We start from the raw sequence: 19,619 nt of genomic DNA, 5'->3' as shown, positions 1-19,619 counted from the left end.
ACTCAACGTCAAAACTGCGAGAGATAAAAACAAATTTACAGTTTGGACAGACCCTTAAGTAAACTTATCCTTGTGTATCCAATGACTCAATCATACCTATTCCTAGTGTTATAATCATTCAATATCCAGCTTGGGAATCCTCTTCATCATAGCCCATAATCTTCACCTTCACTTCTGGCCATATTGTATCCTACTTGGTGGAGACCCATGTGCAGTCTCTATGTGCCCCCCACCCCACCCCTCTTTTGCCGCAGCATGCACCAATTAGGCACTGGCACTGTGTCTACTGCGCATGTGTATATTACCGTGAAATGGCCCATGTACCATTTTAATGATGATTTCTGTGGCGCACAGTAGAGAAGTAAGTGTAATCTATGGCAGGCATTCCCAACCTCGGTCCTCAAGGCACACTAACAGTCCAGGCTTTAGTGATATCCATGCTTGAGCACAGGTGACATAGTTAGTATGTCAGTTATTCTAATTTAACCATCTGTACTGGAGTCTGGATATCACTAAAACCTGCATTGTTAGTAAGGCTTGAGTACAGAGGTTGGGAATGCCGGATCTATTCATTATAGATATGCCCATGATCTTACTCCAAATGTAGTGGTACTTGGTACCAGAAGGGGCATGTTTGCACAAGGATTGTGGCAGAGGGACATACACAGGGTGACATAGGGGCATACACAGGGTGACAGTGACACATATACTGGCAGTACAGATAGTGTAATTGTTAACATTATTACTTCACAGCACTGAGGTCATGGGTTCAATTCCCACCATGGCCCTAACTGGGTGGAGTTTGTATATTCTCCCCGCTTTTTTGTGGGTGATGTGAATAGGCAAATATTCTCTGTAAAGCATTGTGGGATATGTGTGTGCTATATAAATAACTGGTAATAAATATACACGTGGTGACAGTGGCGCATACACGGGGTGACAGAGGCAGATATACACAGATAGACATTCACAGGTTGACAGTGGTACATATACACGGGGTGACAGAGGCACATACATGAGGTGACAGAGGCAGATATACACAGGTGGGCATACACAGGGTGACAGTGGCACATATACACAAGTGGACATACACAGGGTGACAGTGGCACATATACACAAGTGGACATACACAGGGTGACAGTGGCACATGTACACAAGTGGACATACACAGGGTGACAGTGGCACATATACACGGGGTAACAGAGGCACATACGCACAGGATGATAGAAGCACATACGCAGGGTGACAGAGGGACATATATGTGGGGAGACAGAGAGACAAACAGTACACAGGGTGATAATGCACACATCCCCCCACCCCCTCTAAATCACGTTATACAACCCCCATATTATTTTTCCCCTAACCCTATTAGCCACTGACCTGACAGGCCACCACCGCAGTGTGTTTCCTGGCTGCACGAGGTCCTATGCTGTTGCACTGGCTTGTACTGGAGTTAACTACTAATGGAAGACTCCAGCAGGCCGCTGTGTCCTGGTGTCCAGTGGTTGTGAATCCCCCCTGGCAAGGCTACGGTGTTTCACATAAGCAGACAGGATGAACGGAGTGGAGGGGGAGGGGGGGGGGGACGGTTACCTGTCATAGTATTTGACAGGCGCAGTGGCGGCGGCAGCACAGCACATCAGACATCAGGGTAGCAGAGCAGGGAGAGCGCCTCTCTAGGCTGGTACCTCCCTGCTTTACATACCTTGCTGAGCTGGTAGTGCCGGACCTGGTGGGTGGATTATCACAAATGATTAGGACTGATTGGTGGAATAGATAATGTGATAATGGGGCAGAAAGGAACTCTACTGAAAAATTAGCTCTGCAATTTGATAAAACCACAAAAATTATATTACAAGCACGTTATACACTTGTCTCTAAATATCCCATAAGACAAACATAAAGTAAAAAATAATTTGTTTATCATAGTTTTAAAAACATTTAAGATACTTTCACTCATTTAGGTTTTAGTCAGTGGTATAAAAAAAACCTCATCAAGTTATAATAAGATCCTCTGATACGCCTCAGACTGGTTACAGAATGCTCCTTGAAAAATCCCTTAATAACATAGTGATTTATTTCCTATGTCAGAAACCGGGAGTTACTGCGAAACATAATTACTGCACATACTTATCCCAGATGTACCATTAGCCAAGGATGAGCATGTTGTCACTAGACTCATTGTCATAATATTTAGATAGTCATGACAGTTCTAACTTTGTGTTTAATCTTCTTCCTATTATTATTTTATTTTTTTAATAATAATAAGAAGAAGAAGAAGAAGAATTTACTCACCGGTAATTCTATTTCTCGTAGTCCGTAGTGGATGCTGGGACTCCGTAAGGACCATGGGGAATAGCGGCTTCACAGGAGACTGGGCACAACTAAAAGAAAGCTTTAGACTAACTGGTGTGCACTGGCTCCTCCCACTATGACCCTCCTCCAGACTTCAGTTAGGATACTGTGCCCGGAAGAGCTGACACAAGAAGGAAGGATTTTGAATCCCGGGTAAGACTCATACCAGCCACACCAATCACACCGTATAACTCGTGATACAATACCCAGTTAACAGTATGATAACAACTGAGCCTCTCAACAGATGGCTCAACAATAACCCTTTAGTTAGGCAATAACTATATACAAGTATTGCAGACAATCCGCACTTGGGATGGGCGCCCAGCATCCACTACGGACTACGAGAAATAGAATTACCGGTGAGTAAATTCTTATTTTCTCTAACGTCCTAAGTGGATGCTGGGACTCCGTAAGGACCATGGGGATTATACCAAAGCTCCCAAACGGGCGGGAGAGTGCGGATGACTCTGCAGCACCGAATGGGCAAACTCTAGGTCCTCCTCAGCCAGGGTGTCAAACTTGTAGAATTTAGCAAACGTGTTTGACCCCGACCAAGTAGCTGCTCGGCAAAGTTGTAGAGCCGAGACCCCTCGGGCAGCCGCCCAAGAAGAGCCCACCTTCCTCGTGGAATGGGCTTTCACTGATTTAGGATGCGGCAGTCCAGCCGCAGAATGTGCAAGTTGAATCGTACTACAGATCCAGCGAGCAATAGTCTGCTTTGAAGCAGGTGCACCCAACTTGTTGGGCGCATACAGGATAAACAGCGAGTCAGTCTTTCTGACTCCCGCTGTCCTGGAAACATAAATTTTCAGGGCCCTGACTACGTCCAACAACTTGGAAGCCTCCAAGTCTTTAGTAGCCGCAGGCACCACGATAGGTTGGTTCAGATGAAAGGCTGATACCACCTTAGGGAGAAATTGGGGACGAGTCCTCAATTCTGCCCTATCCATATGGAAAATCAGATAAGGGCTTTTACATGACAAAGCCACCAATTCTGATACACGCCTGGCCGAAGCCAAGGCCAACAACATGACCACTTTCCACGTGAGATATTTCAATTCCACGGTTTTCAGTGGCTCAAACCAATGTGACTTTAGGAAATCCAACACCACGTTGAGATCCCAAGGTGCCACTGGAGGCACAAAAGGGGGCTGAATATGCAGCACTCCCTTAACAAAAGTTTGAACTTCAGGTAGAGAAGCCAGTTCTCTCTGGAAGAAAATCGATAGAGCCGAAATCTGGACCTTAATAGAACCCAATTTTAGGCCCATAGTCACCCCTGACTGTAGGAAGTGCAGGAAACGGCCCAGCTGAAATTCCTCCGTTGGGGCCTTCCTGGCCTCACACCACGCAACATATTTTTACTAACACCAACATAGTTGTCAAGGCCTCAGTTATCCGCTTTGCAGCAGGATGACTGCTGTGATATTTCATCTTCCTCGCAAAGGACTGTTGAACAGTCAATTGCTTACTGGAAGTAGTACAAGTGGGCTTACGACTTCCCCTCTGGGATGACCATCGACTCCCAGCAGCAACAACAGCAGCGCCAGCAGCAGTAGGCGTTACACGCAAGGATGCATCGGAGGAATCCCAGGCAGGAGAGGACTCGTCAGAATTGCCAGTGACATTGCCTGCAGGACTATTGGCATTCCTGGGGAAGGAGGAAATTGACACTGAGGGAGTTGGTGGGGTGGTTTGCGTGAGCTTGGTTACAAGAGGAAGGGATTTACTGGTCAGTGGACTGCTTCCGCTGTCACCCAAAGTTTTTGAACTTGTCACTGACTTATTATGAATGCGCTGCAGGTGACGTATAAGGGAGGATGTTCTGAGGTGGTTAACGTCCTTACCCCTACTTATTACAGCTTGACAAAGGGAACACACGGCTTGACACCTGTTGTCCGCATTTCTGTTGAAATAGTTCCACACCGAAGAGCTGATTTTTTTGGTATTTTCACCAGGCATGTCAACGGCCATATTCCTCCCACGGACAACAGGTGTCTCCCCGGGTGCCTGACTTAAACAAACCACCTCACCATCAGAATCCTCCTGGTCAATTTCCTCCCCAGCGCCAGCAACACCCATATCCTCCTCATCCTGGTGTACTTCAACACTGACATCTTCAATCTGACTATCAGGAACTGGACTGCGGGTGTTCCTTCCAGCACTTGCAGGGGGCGTGCAAATGGTGGAAGGCGCATGCTCTTCACGTCCAGTGTTGGGAAGGTCAGGCATCGCAACCGACACAATTGGACTCTCCTTGTGGATTTGGGATTTCGAAGAACGCACAGTTCTTTGCGGTGCTACTGCTTTTGCCAGCTTGAGTCTTTTCATTTTTCTAGCGAGAGGCTGAGTGCCTCCATCCTCATGTGAAGCTGAACCACTAGCCATGAACATAGGCCAGGGCCTCAGCCGTTCCTTGCCACTCCGTGTGGTAAATGGCATATTGGCAAGTTTACGCTTCTCCTCCGACAATTTTATTTTAGGTTTTGGAGTCCTTTTTTTACTGATATTTGGTGTTTTGGATTTGACATGCTCTGTACTATGACATTGGGCATCGGCCTTGGCAGACGACGTTGCTGGCATTTCATCGTCTCGGCCATGACTAGTGGCAGCAGCTTCAGCACGAGGTGGAAGTGGATCTTGATCTTTCCCTAATTTTGGAACCTCAACATTTTTGTTCTCCATATTTTAATAGGCACAACTAAAAGGCACCTCAGGTAAACAATGGAGATGGATGGATACTAGTATACAATTATGGACGGACTGCCGAGTGCCGACACAGAGGTAGCTACAGCCGTGAACTACCGTACTGTGTCTGCTGCTAATATAGACTGGTTGATAAAGAGATGTCGTAGTATGTATGTATAAAGAAGAAAGAAAAAAAAACCACGGTTAGGTGGTATACAATTATGGACGGACTGCCGAGTGCCGACACAGAGGTAGCCACAGCCGTGAACTACCGTACTGTACTGTGTCTGCTGCTAATATAGACTGGTTGATAAAGAGATGTCGTAGTATGTATGTATGAAGAAGAAAGAAAAAAAAACCACGGGTAGGTGGTATACAATTATGGACGGACTGCCGAGTGCCGACACAGAGGTAGCCACAGCCGTGAACTACCGTACTGTACTGTGTCTGCTGCTAATATAGACTGGTTGATAAAGAGATGTAGTAGTATGTATGTATGAAGAAGAAAGAAAAAAAAACCACGGTTAGGTGGTATACAATTATGGACGGACTGCCGAGTGCCGACACAGAGGTAGCCACAGCCGTGAACTACCGTACTGTACTGTGTCTGCTGCTAATATAGACTGGTTGATAAAGAGATGTCGTAGTATGTATGTATAAAGAAGAAAGAAAAAAAAACCACGGTTAGGTGGTATACAATTATGGACGGACTGCCGAGTGCCGACACAGAGGTAGCCACAGCCGTGAACTACCGTACTGTACTGTGTCTGCTGCTAATATAGACTGGTTGATAAAGAGATGTAGTAGTATGTATGTATGAAGAAGAAAGAAAAAAAAACCACGGTTAGGTGGTATACAATTATGGACGGACTGCCGAGTGCCGACACAGAGGTAGCCACAGCCGTGAACTACCGTACTGTACTGTGTCTGCTGCTAATATAGACTGGTTGATAAAGAGATGTCGTAGTATGTATGTATAAAGAAGAAAGAAAAAAAAACCACGGTTAGGTGGTATACAATTATGGACGGACTGCCGAGTGCCGACACAGAGGTAGCCACAGCCGTGAACTACCGTACTGTACTGTGTCTGCTGCTAATATAGACTGGTTGATAAAGAGATGTCGTAGTATGTATGTATGAAGAAGAAAGAAAAAAAAACCACGGTTAGGTGGTATACAATTATGGACGGACTGCCGAGTGCCGACACAGAGGTAGCCACAGCCGTGAACTACCGTACTGTACTGTGTCTGCTGCTAATATAGACTGGTTGATAAAGAGATGTAGTAGTATGTATGTATAAAGAAGAAAGAAAAAAAAACCACGGGTAGGTGGTATACAATTATGGATGGACTGCCGAGTGCCGACACAGAGGTAGCTACAGCCGTGAACTACCGTACTGTGTCTGCTGCGACTGGATGATAAATAATGATATAAAAAATATATATATATCACTACTGCAGCCGGACAGGTATATATATTATATAATGACGGACCTGCTGGACACTGTCTGTCAGCAGAATGAGTTTTTTATAGAATAAAAAAAAAACACCACACAAGTGAAGTCACACGACGAGTGTTTAACTTTTTCAGGCAATCACAATATAGTATACTACTAACTATACTGGTGGTCAGTGTGGTCAGGTCACTGGTCAGTCACACTGGCAGTGGCACTCCTGCAGCAAAAGTGTGCACTGTTTAATTTTAATATAATATGTACTCCTGGCTCCTGCTATAACCTATAACTGGCACTGCAGTGCTCCCCAGTCTCCCCCACAATTATAAGCTGTGTGAGCTGAGCACAGTCAGATATATAATATATACATAGATGATGCAGCACACTGGGCTGAGCAGTGCACACAGATATGGTATGTGACTGTCTTGTACTCCTGGCTCCTGCTATAACCTATAACTGGCACTGCAGTGCTCCCCAGTCTCCCCCACAATTATAAGCTGTGTGAGCTGAGCACAGTCAGATATATAATATATACATAGATGATGCAGGCATGCAGCACACTGGGCTGAGCAGTGCACACAGATATGGTATGTGACTGAGTCACTGTGTGTACCGTTTTTTTCAGGCAGAGAACGGATATATTAAATAAAACAACTGCACTGCTGGTGGTCACTGTGGTCAGTCACTAAACTCTGCACTCTCTTCTACAGTATCAGCCTCAGGTCAATCTCTCTCTCTCTCTCCTAATCTAAATGGAGAGGACGCCAGCCACGTCCTCTCCCTATCAATCTCAATGCACGTGTGAAAATGGCGGCGACGCGCGGCTCCTTATATAGAATCCGAGTCTCGCGAGAATCCGACAGCGTCATGATGACGTTCGGGCGCGCTCGGGTTAACCGAGCAAGGCGGGAAGATCCGAGTCGCTCGGACCCGTGAAAAAAAACATGAAGTTCGTGCGGGTTCGGATTCAGAGGAACCGAACCCGCTCATCTCTAATATATATATATATATATATATATATATATATATATACTGCGCCTAAATTTAGTGCCCCCCCTCTCTTTTTTACCCTTATGTAGCTTGTCACAATGCAGGGGAGAGCCAGGGAGCGTCCTTCCAGCGGAGCTGTGAGGGAAAAATGGCGCCAGTTTGCTGAGGGAGATAGCCCCGCCCCTTTTCCGGCGTACTTCTCCCGCTTTTTCTGGAATTCTGGCAGGGGTATTTTTACACCTATATAGCCTTCCTGACTATATATGGTGTAGATTTGCCAGCCAAGGTGTCTTATATTGCCCTCAGGGCGCCCCCCCCCCCCCCCAGCGCCCTGCACCCATCAGTGACCGGAGTGTGAGGTGTGCATTAGGAGCAATGGCGCACAGCTGCAGTGCTGTGCGCTACCTTGTTAAAGACAGAAGTCTTCTGCCGCCGATTTTCCGGAACACTTCTTGCTTCTGGCTCTGTAAGGGGGCCGGCGGCGCGGCTCCGGGAACGAACACCAAGGTCGGGTCCTGCGGTCGATCCCTCTGGAGCTAATGGTGTCCAGTAGCCTAAGAAGCCCAAACTACCACCAGTTAGGTAGGTTCGCTTCTTCTCCCCTTAGTCCCTCGCTGCAGTGAGTCTGTTGCCAGCAGATCTCACTGTAAAATAAAAAAACTAAAATATACTTTCTTTCTAGGAGCTCAGGAGAGCCCCTAGTGTGCATCCAGCTCAGCCGGGCACAAGATTCTAACTGAAGTCTGGAGGAGGGTCATAGTGGGAGGAGCCAGTGCACACCAGTTAGTCTAAAGCTTTCTTTTAGTTGTGCCCAGTCTCCTGCGGAGCCGCTATTCCCCATGGTCCTTACGGAGTCCCAGCATCCACTTAGGACGTTAGAGAAAATAATAATAATAATAATCCTATTACTTTTGGCACCTGTATGAAACATAGGGGCCCATTTATCAATGAGTTTTAACATATGCAACAAGTTTTAAAACTTGTTGCTTATGATAAATGGTGCTCCAGCTCCTAACTGACGTGATTGAAAAATTACAGTTGGGAGCTGATTTGCTGGAGCACTATTTATCATACGCGACGAGCTTTAAAATTAGTTGCATATGATAAAACTGGTTGATAAACGGGCCCCATACATTGTTGATAACTATTATTAAGACTCCTGAATTTTTATGCAAAAGTAAACAAATAAATATGATCTGAAACAGAATATTTAGTGTTGTCTACTCTCTTGGATGATTGGCTTGGGGGCTGGAGGCATTGTTAAGAGCTCAAATGGGTATTGAAGGTATTGGAAGGAGGTAAGTAAAGAAGATAGATACTACAGCTGTATAGTCATGTGCTGCATTTACAATTTAGTAAAGAGGAATAACCAAATGTTGTTAGCATCTACATTAGACAATGAAGCTAATTCAGACCTGATTGCTCAGGTCGATCAGGTCTGAACTGCGCATGCACCGCAATGCGCAGGCGCGACGGTCCACAGCGATGGGCAGTACCAGGCAGCGACGGGATGGTGCGAAAAATCCTATCACACCGGCGATCGCAAGAAGACTGACAGGAAGAGGGCGTTTGTGGGTGGCAACAGACAGTTTTCAGGGAGTATCTGGAAAAACGCAGGAGGGACCCGGCGTTTTTTGGGAGGATTCGTGACGTCAGCTCCGGCCCCGATCATCCAGTGGCTGAGTAAGTCCTGGGCTAAGCAGAGGCTGCACAAACTTCTGTTTGTGCAGCTCTCCTGCACATGTGATCGCACAACTGCACAGCGAATTCTCCATCCTCCTGTAGGCGGCGACTACCTGATTGCAGGGATGCAAAAAACGCACCCTAGCGATCAGGTCTGAATTACCCCCAATGTCCCGCTAATAGATACATTTGGCTAAATAGGGAGCGCAATTGTTTTGCGACTCAAACTCGCACCTTCTCACACGATTTGAAAATGGCATGTGGTCCCTCCCCTAAAGCAACATAATAAATCCATACTCACCTATCCCTGGTGTAGATCAGGTCCTCTTCAGTCCATGTAGGCATCCAATGGGTAAATAAAGAAACCGAACGCCTAACCAAGATGGACTGAGGATTTCTATGTGTAAACACATAGGGCTTCTCTTCACAACTGCTGTCACTAGGAGAGCAGCCAGTCAATCAGAAGCCGCTTCCTGATGTAGCAGCCCGCTGATTGGTTGTGTGCGGTCAGTCACCACTTCCCCCATTGAAGTCAATTGTGGGAACTGCTACATTGACTTCCCCAGATGCCCCGGCCTGGGCTGACTAGTTGGGTTGGGTTAATGCTTCAGCCACAGTAACAAGTGTGGCATTACCCCCCTGCTAGTGGAGCCCGGTGCTGGCTCTAAAAAATACGGGGACCCCTACTTGTTTTGTTCTCCGTATTTTTATAACCAGGACTGGTCCAAGAGCCCGGGGCTGGTTATTAAAATACAAGGGAACCCTACACATTTTTCCCCTGTATATTTAGAACCAGGACCAGCTCAAAGGGGTGTAGTACTGCTGACGGGTGGTCAGGAGACCGCCGGTCAGCTTACCGACGCCGGGATCCCGGCAGCATACCGACGCCGGGATCCCGGCGGGGAGGGGCGAGTGCAGCAAGCCCCTTGTGGGCTCGGTGGCGACCTGCGGTCGCCACGGGTTCTATTCCCACTCTATGGGTGTCGTGGACACCCACGAGTGGAAATAGTCCCTGTTGGTCGGCATGCCGACCATCGGGATAGTGACCCGTCGGGCTGGTGGAGGAGGTCATGTGACTGTCGGTCAGCTGACCGGCGGTCACATGAATACCACCCGCTCAAAGAGCCCAGGGCTAATTCTGATTTAGCAGGGAGACCCCACGCCGTCTTTCTTTTTCTTTTTACTTTTTTCTACCTTTTACAGGCAGAAACATCTCATTGATCTGCGTATACTTCTTTCAGACTCGCCTACCAAGAGCTGGTCTATTTATTGATAAGTTTTTGGTAAGGTTACCCTATTACATTGGCCGAGTTGTATGTTTTCCATTGTAAAACATCTAGACGCAAGTTTGGCCATTGCGGGAGTACAAGAAACATGTAAGTTTGCATGTTCTTGCACCCTATTACATGCGCCAGTTCAGCAAAATGTGTGAGTTTAGCTCACACACAACTCGCACCCTATTACATTTAGCCTAGTGTATTTGATTAAACATATATTATAGTGAAATGTTAGTTTTCCTTGCGTATTCAACACGCAGATACAACAATCACCAAGTACGTTGAAAAAGTAGGTGAATCTTGGTACCCAATCAAAACAAATAATGTAACTGTCTTTTTTTACTCTCTCTCCCCTCTGATATAGGCCCTCATTCAGATTGGATCGCTATTTGCCGAAATTCGCAAGCAGGTGATTGTGGACAAACTGCGCACGTGCTGCGGCCGCACAATGCACGTGTTCACATTCACAGTGTAATCATATCTTTGAAGGATGCGACCGCACTATGATTGACAGTGACGGACGTCGTGGGGGGGGGGGGGGGGGAGGTTCACGTTACGACATTGTGGGGGGAGTGGTCCGGACAAATGTAAACGTGGCTGGACTGTTTTGGGGGCAGCTGCATGACGTCACATGCAGCCGCTCCGATGAAGAAAATGGCGGCGGACCGTCGCTGCGTATGCCGGGGGTCGTTATTAATTCTGGACTCATCAATGTGATCACAATTGTTTTGTGATCGCATTGCTGGCTGCCAATTAACATGCTGGGTGGCCTTGCCCTGCCCTGGGCGGCCCCCAGCATGCTATAGAAGCAGTGGCGTAAGTTCGTCCCAGTTGCCCGGAGGCAAGACAAATATTGGTGCCCCCCCTAAATTTAGATAAATATACGTATGTATGTATATATATATATATATATATAGAGAGAGAGAGTTCTGAAATAAAAATGTATATAGACATTTCATTGTCTTTTATTATTAATCACACAATTCTTAGCAGTCATAACCAGGAGTAGAAGTGAGAACCCATGACCTGTTACACTGACGGCAGACACTTTAGTGATAGAGCTAGTTGCTCCTGCATAGGAAGCATGATAATTCAAACTATATGAAGTTACTTGTAATTGTCAGAGAAGTAACTTCCTAAAGTTAGAATTGTCACATGTTCTATACAGGAGCAAATAGCTTTATTAGTACGGTGTCTGCTTCCAGTGGGTTCTAATCCTGGGTATGACACTTGTAAGGTGCAGGGACCAGTGAGGAAGTCGGCCACTGAAGAGATAGTGGCGGCTATCAATTACCTTAATTGAATGGTGTCACAGAATGGGAGGAGAGGTGCCCCCCTTCAGAGCAGGAGCCCGGCGGCAGATGACTCCGTTGCCTCCCTGAATTACGCCTCTGTATAGAAGCAGTTGCAGATTCTGCTGTTTAGCCGAATTTGCAACTGAACCTGAGTAGGGTCCATAAATCACACTTTTTACAACATCTGTTATAGGGACAGAAAGGGTAGGTACAGTATCATTTCATCTTTATGCATAAACAAGACAAGAACACTCAGAAACACCATAAAAGCACCATTCTTTATTGATCTTCTTAAAAGCAGCAATTAGACACAGGCAGCAACTTGTATCCATAAAGCAAAACAACACATAAAAGATGGGCATAGAGGCAAACAATTGAAATCTGCGTAACAGAGCATCTGGAGTACGTGAATGACATAGGAGTCTACTACACAGCTGGGGATGGTGGGATTCTGACATAACAACATGCTGAAGTTTAACTGTGCTACTAGTAAGCTTTTTTTTTTTTTAATCTAATATCAGATGTACTGTCCTTCGTGCAATGGATTTACTAACAGCTCCCCTCCAAGTCTCCATGCATGATGCAGGGAAGAGGGGAGCTTGGCACTATGAGCCCACACATTGGGCCTAATTCAGACCTGATCACAGCCGATCAGGTCTGAACTGCGCATGTACCGCTGCCGCAGTGTGCCGGCGCATGCCAGACAGCCGACGGCCATCTCAGGCCTGCGATCTCCTCTGCCTGATTGACAGGCAGAGGCGGTCGCTGGGCGGGAGGAGGCGGGCTGACTGCATTTGGCCGCCATTTTAGGGGCGCGGTCCGGGCAACGCAGGCGTGCCCGGACCGTGTGGGGGCGGGCCACATCAGCTGCGTGATGTCGCACACAGCCACTGCGACCCGGAGCTACCCGTGAAGTACAAAAGCATCGCTGCTGTGTGATGCTTTTGTATCTGTGCGGGGGGGGGGGGGGGGGGGGGGTAGGGCCTGACATGTGGGGCGGACTAGCCCTGTGCTGGGCGTCCACCCGTATGTCTGTGTAACTGATCGTAGATGTGCTAAAGCCCGCTGTCACTCTGGCACAATTGCCAGTTAGGCATGCCTCCATCCAGTGCTATTTCTGGCGTTCCTGAACCTATTCTTCCATTAAAATTGCACTGCCATGCCCCCTCCTGCAGCATACGGTCATACACAGAATTTTATATAATTTTGTCTCCAGAGGGGTACACACGGGGAATGTGTGCTGAGCGATCTATCACAGAACGCTTAGCACACATCTCACCCCCTGATCAGCACACAGCACGATGTGATTTCAGTTTGAGGATTAAGAAGTGGAAGCCTACACTCCCAAAATGCCTCCAACATTTTAGAACGTTATCCATGACTCCCAGGAGGCTAAGCTATCCGCCCTGGTTCTCTGTAAATAACGTCATCCTATACCCGTCCCACAATGTGTGATAACTTGAATTGCGGCATTGTGGGGTGAGGCGCGAATGACACAACTCACATCACTACACCTCCTGTACTTGGCCCTTGGTCTACACAGTATGCAAGTATAAACGGAAGTCATGTCCGGTGCATTTTACTATCTGCATGCTGACATTAAAATGTCACTATTTACAATTATTGGACAGATTGTGAAAAAGACAATATTTTATTTTCTGTTTGATTATATTAAGAAAGTAAATCTTCCCAATTTTATAAGATCAACTGAGCAAAAACAGAGGCACACTACTTTTGAAATAATAACACTTTCAGATCGCAAATGCCGGATCCCACCCGGGAAGAGAAAAGTGTCCTTACCGGGTGGGATCCGGCATTTGCTCTGCTTTGCTGGCTTTCTGACCCGGCAATGGGGGTCATTCCGAGTTGTTCGCTCTGTATTTTTTTCTCGCAACGGAGCGATTAGTCGCTATTGCGCATGCGCAATGGCCGCAGTGCGACTGCGCCAAGTAAATTTGCTATGCAGTTAGGTATTTTACTCACGGCATTACGAGGTTTTTTCTTCGCTCTGGTGATCGTAATGTGATTGACAGGAAGTGGGTGTTTCTGGGCGGAAACTGGCCGTTTTATGGGTGTGTGCGAAAAAACGCTACCGTTTCTGGGAAAAACGCGGGAGTGGCTGGAGAAACGGAGGAGTGTCTGGGCGAACGCTGGGTGTGTTTGTGACGTCAAACCAGGAACGACAAGCACTGAACTGATCGCAGATGCCGAGTAAGTCTGGAGCTACTCAGAAACTGCTAAGAAGTGTCTATTCGCAATTCTGCTAATCTTTCGTTCGCAATTTTGATAAGCTAAGATTCACTCCCAGTAGGCGGCGGCTTAGCGTGTGCAAAGCTGCTAAAAGCAGCTTGCGAGCGAACAACTCGGAATGACCCCCAATATACCGGTTTGGTTGCCATAGCAGCGGGGGGGGGGGGGGGCAGCAGCAGCAGCAGGGACGAGGGTGGAGTCGGCGCAGGACATGAGCTCATCTCCTGCGCCGCCTCTCCCTATGCTGTGAATGGGAACCGTGTCGCATCGACGCGGCTCCCATTCACACTGCGCCTAACCCGGTATTCAATCCGGGAATAAACCTTCTTATATACCGGGTTGAATTACCGGGTCAGGCGACCCGCTAATTCGGGCAAAGTGCTTTCACATCACACACTGACCAGTGTCGACACGGCAATATGCCATGTCGATACCGGGTTATTTGTGCGATGTGAAAGGGGTATTACTGTCTTTTGACTGCCAGTTAATCTGTACATGCCTTATTATTTTTATTTGTAACACATTATTTTACTATTACATTTTTTAAAATTGTGCTAATAAAGTCTATATGATAAAGACAAATCATATATTGAGATATCACTCTCATTTTCATATATGAATGTGACTAAATACACTTTTACAATAGATGTTTTGTGAGTTCTGTTTTTTTTTTTTTTTTAATGGCAATCATTTATACCCCTTTCACACCGCAGCTTTAACCCGGTAAATTGCCGATTTTTCAGCCTTCCTAAACGGTTCTAGCTGCGATGTGAAAGGGCCACCTTGAATTTACCGTTTTCAAAATACTGGTATTTTGAAACGGTTAAAAAGCAGGGTCCTACCCGGTTCAGAACCGTTTCACTGTGCAGTGTGAAAGGCTCTGAAACGGTATTTCCAAGCCACAGGAGGTGATAGGCTGTCTCCATGTGTGATGTCACCAGGCAGAAGCAGGAAGCTGGAGGAAAAACACATCAGACACATGAGAGTGGGTTTAGAAGCTTTTTCTTACTGCAAATATATTATACAATGGCAACTTGGAGTGATGAAGAGGTGAGGGAGCTGCTAAGAATCAGAGGGGATGAGGAAATCTGCAGACAAATAACTGGGATAGTCAAGGATGCACTCATATAAAAACATGGTTAAAATGCTTCAAGCTGGTGGGATCCATCGTACGACTATCCAAATGATTAATAATTAATTAATTAATAATTATTAATAATGTGTGGGCCAGAAAAGTCCATTTATAATGACAACCACTGTTTTCTATGGGTGAAACGGGTTCAGTGTGAAAGGTACCAAAACGGTAATGAAATGGTAATATACCAGTTACAACATGCGATGTGAAGGGGGTTTAACTGCTCAGACCCGTTTTAAGAACTATTTAAAGAACCGTTTCATAAGCAGGTTTTGCGATGTGAAAGCAGCATTACATTGCAAACATAGGTTGATTTTGTCATGTAAATGATTGCCACTTAAAAAAAAAAAACAGGACGACTATCACAAACAAAATCAACACTTCCTGATTTTCACACCCTATTACATTCCCCCTCCAGTATCAAATGTGTCTATAGTAGTGATCTTGGTAATCAGTCACCGTGGTTTAATACACAGGCTGCAGAAAGGCCCCAAAACAAAAGATTTTGATATTAGAAAGGCCGAGTTTAAAGGTCCATACACATCGGGCGTTTTTGCCCAGCGTGTATGCACAGCGATGATCGCTGACATTGCTGGGCTGAAAATCGCTCAGTGCAAACACACTGAGCGCTTTCCTCCCCTGCCCAATGATGTCAGTGGGGGTGAATGGCTTTCCATAGCAGGACGCTATGGAAAGCCGTTCACCCCGCCGTTCATCTACTGGTAATTCCAGATGAATGGCGGCCGCCGGCGATGAAGCGGGGGCGCACATCAGCGCTCAGTGCCGGGGCATACACACTGGGCGGCTTTGAGCTGAAAGCAACTTAAAACACCAAAAGTAGCTGCTTTCAGCTCAAAATCGTCCAGTGTGTATGGGCCTTAACTTTAGTCGGACGAGAACAACTTTCATGTGAATCTCTAGCAGGGTAGCAATTTACAGGTGAAGGGCAGGAACAACAGAATAAACGAAAGAAGATGCATTGAACTTTGCGAAGGACATGGGGGCTTTGCGATCAACAGATGTGTTCAGGGGATACACACAAATATTAAGTATCCTCCAAATGTACCAAGGAGGGACTGCAGTAGGTATCTCTGTCGCACATGCGCAGTTTGCACAGGGCACCTAAACCAGTCAGCAGTGTGATGGCTTTACGCTAGGACAGGCTCTTATCGGAGACTGTCTGCTGGCAAGAACACTTGGTAAATTCATGAGAAAATATGAATTTTCACTTTGCAAATTTACATGAAAAATATGTATCGCATCTGCATTAAAAATGCGGAGTGTGATAAATATGCCCTGTGATAGTAAAAGCAAGATGAAGAAAAGTCATTATGGTTCTTAAAAGAACTGGTACGTTATAAGTTGGAAGAAAACTATATAAGAAACAGACCGAGACAATGGGCCTAATTCAGGCCTGATCGCTAGGTTGCATTTTCTCACAGCTTGTGATCAGAACTGAACTGCGCATGCACTGCAAAGCGCAGTCGCGAGGAACCACAGCAATGGGGATCGCCGGGCAGCGGTGGGATAGTGAGAAGAAAAGAAAAAAAAAGATATCACATGGGCGATCGCAAGGAGATTGACGAAAGAGGGTGTTTGTGGGTGGCAACTTACCGTTTTAAGGGAGTGTCAGGAAAAACACAGGAGGGTCCAGGCGTTTGGAGGGTTTCTGACGTCAGCTATGGCCCCGATCATTGCAGCGGCTGAGTAAGTCGTGGGCTGAGCACAAACTGCACAAAATCAGTTTGTGACAGATAAAAAATGGTGGTACCACAAAACAATTGATAGAAAAATGAAAAAATTAAAAGTTCCAAAAATTAGGGCCTAAATCAACACTGCTTATTAGTTGAAGAAATTCTTGAATTGCTGGGTAAGAAGCATGATTATAGCAAGGTGCCTTATCCTACGGAAATGGGTAGACGGTGTTTTACCAGTTAACTGTAGTGAGTCCTCCACTCGGTTAGCACTCCGTAATCATGGGGTTTTCCTCACTTGTTTGGTTGTCCTGTGCAGGAATTAATATGGGAGATGAACCCTGGCAGGTCCTAATGCAGTATCTTCCCAGAGATTATTCCATGCGGATCACCTTTCCCAAAGATGGATGGCCGGCAGGTCTTGCAATTAGAGGATCCCAGTCTTAATCACCTTGAGAAAGCTGCACCAGCAGTGAAACGCGTTGCCAGGGTTCATCTCCCATATTAATTCCTGCACAGGACAACCAAACAAGTGAGGAAAACCCCATGATTACGGAGTGCTAACCGAGTGGAGGACTCACTACAGTTAACTGGTAAAACACCGTCTACCCATTTCCGTAGGATAAGGCACCTTGCTATAATCATGCTTCTTACCCAGCAATTCAAGAATTTCTTCAACTAATAAGCAGTGTTGATTTAGGCCCTAATTTTTGGAACTTTTAATTTTTTCATTTTTCTATCAATTGTTTTGTGGTACTACCATTTTTTATCTGTTGCAACAGTGAAATGTATGTAAATATACAGTGAAATTATGTTCTTAATAAAATTTAATATCTATTGAATTAGTCACTAGCGCTGAATCACCTTCCTTTATTGTTTCATTAAAAGGGTTTAACTAGCCCTCTTTAATTCAGCTGCTTGAGGATTCACAACACATGCCAGCGCCATTTTCTACTTCGGTAGTTCATCTTCTTTAACAAAATCAGTTTGTGTAGCTCTCCTACACAACCGATCGCACACTTGCACAGCGAAAATACACACCCCTGGTATGCAGCGACTATCTGATCGCAGGACTGCAAAAATAGCTGCCCTGATTTAGGCCCAATGTGAGGAGGATAAAAAACAAACACATATGTAGCTAATATAAAGGAGACTAAGGCCCTCATTCCGAGTTGTTCACTCGCTAGCTGCTTTTAGCAGCATTGCACACGCTAAGCCGCCGCCTACTGGGAGTGAATCTTAGCATAGTAAAATTGCGAACGAAAGATTAGCAGAATTACGAATAGACACTTCTTAGCAGTTTCTGAGTAGCTCCACACTTACTCGGCAACTGCGATCAGTTCAGTCAGTTTCGTTCCTGGTTTGACGTCACAAACACTCCCAGCGTTCGCCCAGACACTCCCCCGTTTCTTCAGACACTCCCGCGTTTTTCCCAGAAACGGCAGCGTTTTTTCACACACACCCATAAAACGTCCAGTTTCCGCCCAGAAACAGTCACTTCCTGTCAATCACATTACGATCACCAGAACGAAGAAAAAACCTCGTAATGCCGTGAGTAAAATTCCTAACTGCATAGCAAATTTACTTGGCGCAGTCGCAGTGCGAACATTGCGCATGCGCAATTAGCGGAAAATCGCTGCAATGCGAAGAAAATTACCGAGCGAACAACTCGGAATGACCACCTAAAGACACAATAAAATGTGAGGAAATAAGAAAAGATTGCACTGCCAGTAATATAGAGTGACACGTCATTCCTTACATACATCAGTGAAAGGAATGAACAAAGGAGGGTGACAGAGAAATTGCTGGATACCGAAATAACTTCATTGGACTGTATTTAGTTGAAAATTGAAAGAGTCGCCTGCACTAGATATACCCTATTGTATTTTATATACAAATATATATACATGGGTTGGGGCTGTGTTACCAGCGGCCGGGAACCCAGTGGTCAGCATCCCGCTGCCAGGATCCTTGCCGCAGAACGACAGCGAGGGGGGGAGTGCAACAAAGCCCATTGCGAGCATGGTGGCGAGCTGCGCTCACCACAGATTCTTTTACAACTCTATGGATATCGTGGACACCCACGAGTGGAAATAGTCCCTTATAGGGCCGTATTCAATAGCTGTTGGAAACTGCAGTTTTCTGTCGGAAGGGGTTCCGACCTATTCAATATGGGCAGTTTTTTTCTGACAAGTCGGGAATTCCCGACTTGTCGGAAAACACATGAATCAGCAGATTAGCGTGCTTCTGTCGGAAATGGGGGCCAAATCCGACAGGTTTTGGCCCCATTTCTGACAATTTCAATCCGACTTTAAAAAAAGTTGGATCGAGCAGGGTGTCCCCCCAGCCAGACTCCTCACTCCCGGCAGCGACCACCCACCACAGACATCTCCCCCCGCCGCTGACAGCGCATCCCCCCCCTGCCCAACGCATACATCACACCCCCCCCTGCCGCTGACAGCGCACACACCCCCATCGCCACCGCAGACATCAAGATCCCGGCGCTGCCAGCTCCCCCCCTCCCACCGCAGAGATCTCCCCCCGCAGCCGCTGGCAGCGCACCGCTCCTCCCCCCCCCCCCACAGCAGACATCTCTGGCCGCTGCCAGCACCCACCCCACCCCCCGCCGTGGAGATCTCCCCTGACGCCGATGACAGCGCACCCCTCCTCCACGCAGCAGACATCTTCGGCCGCTGCCAGCTTCCGCCTCCCCTTCAGAGATCTACCCCCGCCGACACTGACAGGGAACGGCCAAATCCGACAGTCGGATTTGCCCGTTCATTGAATAGCCCTTGTCAG

General features: G+C 46.6%; 1 protein-coding gene across 1 annotated transcript in view; it reads right to left on the bottom strand.

The window, feature by feature from the left end:
- The window catches only part of GPC3 (glypican 3), a 1,559,491-nt gene that overhangs the window by 1,384,140 nt on the left and 155,732 nt on the right, over positions 1–19,619 (bottom strand). The gene's annotated exons all lie outside the window — the stretch shown is intronic.

This window comes from Pseudophryne corroboree, chromosome 8, assembly GCF_028390025.1.
Source record: "Pseudophryne corroboree isolate aPseCor3 chromosome 8, aPseCor3.hap2, whole genome shotgun sequence".
In the NCBI taxonomy this organism is placed as follows: Eukaryota; Metazoa; Chordata; class Amphibia; order Anura; family Myobatrachidae; genus Pseudophryne; species Pseudophryne corroboree.
The sequence above is the reverse complement of the archived record's forward strand: the minus strand, read 5'-3'. Positions and strand labels throughout refer to the sequence as shown.